This window comes from Carettochelys insculpta, chromosome 7, assembly GCF_033958435.1.
Source record: "Carettochelys insculpta isolate YL-2023 chromosome 7, ASM3395843v1, whole genome shotgun sequence".
Lineage (NCBI taxonomy): Eukaryota > Metazoa > Chordata > Testudines > Carettochelyidae > Carettochelys > Carettochelys insculpta.
In genome coordinates, this window is record NC_134143.1 from 5,189,946 (window position 1) to 5,195,945 (window position 6,000).

The 6,000-nt window shown below is 54.9% G+C and overlaps 1 protein-coding gene across 6 annotated transcripts in view; it reads right to left on the reverse strand.

The window, feature by feature from the left end:
• Positions 1 to 950, reverse strand: part of NDST2 (N-deacetylase and N-sulfotransferase 2) — a 221,777-nt gene extending 220,827 nt beyond the window's left edge. For all 6 annotated transcript variants that reach the window (XM_074999762.1, XM_074999759.1, XM_074999764.1 and 3 more), the window contains exon 1: positions 797 to 950. The gene's annotated coding sequence lies outside the window, so the exon portion shown is untranslated. The remainder of the gene's footprint in view (positions 1 to 796) is intronic.
• Between the last annotated feature and the right edge of the window lie 5,050 nt (positions 951 to 6,000).

Below are 6,000 nucleotides of genomic sequence, written 5' to 3' on the forward strand. Positions count from 1 at the left end.
AGGGGCACCGGCAGAAATCGGAGGGAAGACACGGGCAGAGAGGGCTGGGCTGGGCTGGGCGCGGCACTGGCAGTAGGGGCGGACCGGGCAGGGGTGCTGGGTGAACAGGAAGGGGGCACTGGCAGTGGGGGTCGGGGGTGGACCAGATGGCTGGACCGGATGGAGGCGGGGGGCGGTGGCAGTGGGGGGCTGGGGCAGACCGGATGGGGGGCGCTGGCAGTCGGGGGAGGACCGGACGGGGGCGGGGGACATTGGCAGTAGGGGGCGGGGGCGGACCAGACGGGGGTGCTGGCAGTCAGGGGCGGACCGGACGGGGGCAGGGGGCGCTGGCAGTCGGGGGCGGACCAGATGGGCAGACCGGACGGGGGCGCTGGCAGTGGGGGGCGGGGGCAGACCGGACAGCTGGAACAGACGGAGGCGGGGAGCAGTGACAGTAGGGGGCGCTGGCAGTGGGGGGCTGGGGCGGACCGGACAGGCGGCACTGGCAGTCGGGGGCAGTGGGGGGCGGACCGGCGGGGTGGACTGGACGGGGGGGCGGTGGCAGTCGGGGGCGGGGCGGACCGGACTGGACGGGGGCGGGGGGCGCTGGCAGTCGGGGGCGGACCGGACGGGGGCGGGGGGCGCGGGCAGCGGGGGGCGGACCGGACGCGGGGCGCTGGCAGTGGGAGTGGGGGGCGGACCGGACGCAGGGCGCTGGCAGTGGGGGGCGGACCAGACGCAGGGCGCTGGCAGTGGGGGTCGGCGGGGGGCGCTGCTCCCGAGGGCCGCCCCGGGTCCCTCCCCGCTCCCGCCTCACCTCCAGCCGCGCCGCGCCGCGCCGGGCCCGGGGCTGCTCCGGCGGGTGCCCGCGCTGCCTCCGCTCACGCCGGCCCCGGGCCGCGGGCTCCCGGCCGCTGCCTCCCGCTCCGGCCGCTGGGGGAGCCGCTGCCGCCGCGCCGCGCCGCCGCCATCTTCCGCCCGACGCAGCCAGCGGGGGGGGGGGGGGGGGGGGGGGGGGCGGGAGGGAGGTGGCCGCTGCCGGCCCCGCCCCGCCCCGCCCCCGCTCCCGCCCCGGGCCGGGCCGGGCCCCGCGGGAGGGGAGGGGTCGGGTCGGGTCGCTGCAGCCCCCGCCGCGGCCCCAGGGACGCCCCTGGCAGCAGCAGACGCGCGGCCGCAGCCCCTCAGCCCAGCCGGGCCGGGCCGTGAGCGGGAGGTGCCGCAGTGCCCGGCCCCGACCCTTCCCCCCGGCCGTGGGAACCGGGCCCGGACCCCTCCCGCCCGTGGCCGTGGGAACCGGGCCTGGGCCGTGGGAACCGGGCCCGGACCCCTCCCGCCCGTGGCCGTGGGAACCGGGCCCGGACCCGCCCCCCCCGGGCCGTGGGTGCTGCGCGGGGAGCTGGGCAGAGCCCCCCGCCGGTGTCGCCGCGCCAGCAGGCGCCAGGCAGCGCTGTCTCTCTCCCCCGGGGCGCAGGGAGGGCCCGGCACGGCGGGCAGGTCTACGCTGCAGGGAAAGGCCACGCTGAGTTACAAGACGGCAGCTGCCTAAATTACCGCCCTGAAGTTGATACTCCCCTAATTCGAGCATCTGCCTGGTCTCCCCTGCAGGCGGTGGGCAGGAGCCCGGGCTCCCCTCCAGTGTCCTTACTGCTAACGGGGGGCAGCACTTAGCCCCACGGTGGAGGGGGGCAGCTGCAAATTCAACTGAGCACATCCGCTCGAGGCCCCCTACATCCAAGGGTGGAAGAGCGCACCTCAGGGCCGCTCTTCCCTGCACGGGAGCTGTACCTCTGCGCTGGTGCAAACCAAACCCACCCAAGGACCCGCTGGGCTGTCCCCACATGGCTAACACGCTGCAGTGGTAGCAGTCAGACAAGGCTTTGTGAGCTAGAGAAACGGAGGGCAGGGAGAGGCCACCGCTACAAACCAACAAGTACCATTAATTGGCACACTGATTACGTGGTTAGATGTAATGTGGTTTATTCCTCCTAGCAACTTTGTCTCTTACTTAACGTAGCTAAGATCTGTTTAATGTCCATTAAAGTTTGGGTTCGTCTGCTTCACGGGCACTGTCTAGAAAAGATATTAACCCCCTTTCTATCTGCTCCAACTTTTCCCGTCTTTTTCCACGTTCAGTTGCTAGTTTCCATTAATACCAGTGCAAATGTGTCAATTAAATGTAATCACACACACCCATTCCCTGCAAAAAAATAAATAGGTGTAAATCGTTTCCAGTAAAATAAACAGCAAGCTGTTTTCATGGCTGCATGAGGCTTGTGATGGCTTCATTAAAAGCCCATCTTAGTACTCATTTGTATTAGAGAAATAGACACCAGTTATGAAATTACACTGCTGCAAACCTCTAAGAGACCCAGTACACTGGAGTTACAGCCTGATTCTGAACAGAAACTGCTTGCTGTGGTTTGCTAAGTTACCCGTTGGCATCAGAGACTGACCACAAAAGTAAGTTTTCTAAATCACGTAATGGCAGCTGAGGTCAGGATTACACATGGGACGGTAACAACACCACAGCTCTGACTTAGTGTTTACTGTACAATCACCACTTTTCCATCAACATAGTTCTGGCTTCAAGTCAAAGGAATGAAGGACTTGTCTACAAGGGAGGTTATACCGCTGTAAGGTAAGCTGGGACAACAAACTATTACACAGGTGTAAACCACCACAATGATGCTTATTCTGAAATAAAAACCCTTCCAGATTACATTATGTCCCTTTGGAAGCAGTTTAAAATGAATTACAAAATGAAGTTTCTGTTAATGTAACATTTATATAGACAAATGCTGAGAACTCAAATTAGGGGCCAGGGAAGGTACTTCCACAGCAGGGATAAGAAAGGGTCACTCAACAAGAATAGTAACAGAGAGGTGGTGGTGTTCGTCTGTACTCCAACAAACCAAAGCAGCAGAAATGTTGCACTTTTGTTAGTCTTTAAAGATGAGGGAGGCAATGACTCTCCTCTGGAGTGTGATTCATTCTGGCAATCCACAAAAAATAAGCATTTGCTCTTCCAGCTGCATTCCTCAAACTGCCTACACCAAATAGCTCTGAATTCAACTACTGCGATAGAAACCAGCCATGGGGAGGTGCGTCAGATGACAGCACATATAGAGAGGCTGTGTTTTTATGAGGGAACTGACTGGAGGCTGGAGTGATCAAGAGCAAGAAAAGCATTAGGTGGGTGAGGAGAGGGAGGGAAACAACTGCAGAGGCTGCCTTTATCCCACTGGTTTATGTTGGTACGTGATGTTTTCCTCAAGTTAATAATATTCATACCCAGAATAAAGGTTTGCACAATATCTACGCTAGCCTTTGCAAACATTAACTCTGTCAAGTTAATGGACAATCCATTTATGCAGAGTGAAACAAATCCTGAGATCAAATCTCGAAGTCCAAGAGGCAGTCCAACCTACGACCAATATATTACTGCTTTGCACTTCTTGTGCAAGCAATTAAGGCCATGTCTATGTTACAGAGTTAAATTGACTTCAATTATATCAATGATCATAAGCTGCTTTAATTACATTGGCTTTGCAGATCCACACACTGCTCCTTGTGTTGGTGGAACATGTCCACAGGCATTGCTTAGGGAGGCCGCAACTCACCCCACCCCCACATCACCCTCTCGTACTGGGAACTCTGGGAATGGACTGCGGTTCACCAGGAGCATGCTCACCCCCTTGTGATGTAGTTCTTCCTGTCCTGTCATTCCACAAGCTTCCCCTTTTCAACAGGTCTTGTAAACTGCACACCTGCCCTCTTTGCCTGATGGCATGACTCCTGAATTGCTGAGCGGTCTTGGCAATAAGCATTATGCACCCAATGCCGCTGATCCTGCAGGATATCAGAAGCTGCAAAACAGAGTGACTCAGTATTGCCTGCCCTGCTGTCTGCCATAGAAACAAATAATACAAGATTGCTACTGGCATCCACAGACCAGCTTGCCATGGCAGACCGTCAGGATTTGGATCAGGAAACAAGCTCGGTTTAGTCAGATCACATCACCATGTGTTTATGGGAGGATGAGCAGTGGCTGCAGAACCTTCAGATGCTCAAATCCACCTTTTTGGACCTGTGTGAAGAACTAGCACAGACCAAAAATGAGAGCTGCTGCTAGATCACAATGGGTGTTCCACTGACATCAGTGTGAGGTGGTCCAGGAAGGCACCTGGCACACATTGTCTTTCACACCACTGACTTACCAGAAAGCTGCTGCATGCTGGGACTTCCCAGCCCAGAAAATTTCAGCAGGCCGATGTGCGAATGCCCACAGCAATCCTTGGAGACATTGCCTACCCCTTGCTCCCATTTCTCAAGAAGTCTTACACCAGGACCCTAGACTACAGCAAAAGGAGTGCTTCAGTAACAGGAAATGAATGGCCATAGCATACGTCTTTGACTCATTAGAAAGGTCACTGATGGTATCTTTTTTGGCTGGTTAAACCCCAATGCATAAAATATTCTGATGGCAATTGTCTTCTGCACTCTGTGTAACTGCAAAGCGAAGGGGGTAAAAGTTTCCCCAGGAGTGGACCACTGAGACTGACGGCAGACTGCTGATTTTGAGATGCCAGATACAAGGGCAATCTGGAGTGGAGGGAGCAAGACAGGGAGCTATTTGAATCATGGAGACTTTCAAGGAGCATTTTGATGATGATTCCCGGCAGCATGTCTTTATATGATGCATTTGGACAGGTAATGTTTACTTTCCAACTTGAATTACCCTCATGGAGCTTGCTTCCTGAACCTTAATTGCACTAAGCAAATATTCCTAGCTAAAGTCACTATGTTTATATGTTAGCACAGAACAGGGTAGGTAGGACACAGACACACCTTATTTTAAAAACTCAGGTTTAGTAACAGAACAAAACACAAATTTTGGGTGAAACCAGGCATACAGCAATGAAGAACAACCTTGTGATCAGTATCAGAGCACTCATGCATCTCACGGAGCGGGTCTTTGCCCACAAAAGCTTATGCTCCAAAATATCTGTTAGTCTACAAGGTGCCACACGACTTCTTGTTGTCCTTGTGATTAGGGCTCCCATAGCCTTGTGTAACTCCAGCTTTCCTTTCTGAAACAAGTCCCTGAGCATAGAGTGAGTGTGGAGTACACGGGGTACTGTGAAGGACCATGAACACATGGGAAATGCAGTCGGGGAGTTTAGGGAGGGCATGGAATAGAGTTCTGTACTGGCTGTGGAGGTGGGGGGTGCTCAGACTGCAGCATCTCCAGCTACTCCTCCAACAGCTCTGTCATCCACTCCTTCCCTGTCTCCTTCCAGGCTATCAAGTCTGAGTCCTTCATTCATCATCTCCTTTCACAGACTTGTTTTGCTATACGCTGTATCTGGTGACTGCAGCTCTTCTCTAAACCTTACTTCTTCCGGTTCCCTTCCTTATACGATGGAAACATTCAGCTGGTGTTTAGAAGTTGCTCCTCAAGGGCACATCCACAGAAGCCAAGGGTATAGTGAACAGCAGCAGTATCATGCATGCACTCATGGCTCTGAATCACAAAAGCTACACGCTCCTATTTCTCACTGTCTCTTTGCTAGCAAACAGCTAAGTGCAAGTACAAAATATAAGGACTTCGCTGGGGCAGAGCAGCAAAGGGAAAATGGGCAGGAGGGACAAAGGGTGATTTGCTAAAAGGATTACTGCAAGTGGCTAGGGAGGTTATTGTTTCCACAGGCTAGAGTAATCAAAATCCATATCTCACTGCTAAGTGTAAACCAAGATGTAAGAGCGCATCTCTTGTGTGTGTGGGGCTTCACACCACCTCCATATGCTGCTTATCTGTATGCTGATCCGGTACTTACAGAAATAATTGCTGTATGCCTGGCAAAGTTTCCTACAGTGGGGGGGAGAAATAAGATAGCTCTTCCAAGGAACCTCTGGAAGAAGATTTCACTGCCAACAGCAGAGTTTCTTTGAGATCTCTGTGGAGACTTCCAGGACATCCTGGGGTATGTTAACTGGTCCACTGGATCCCCACTGCACATA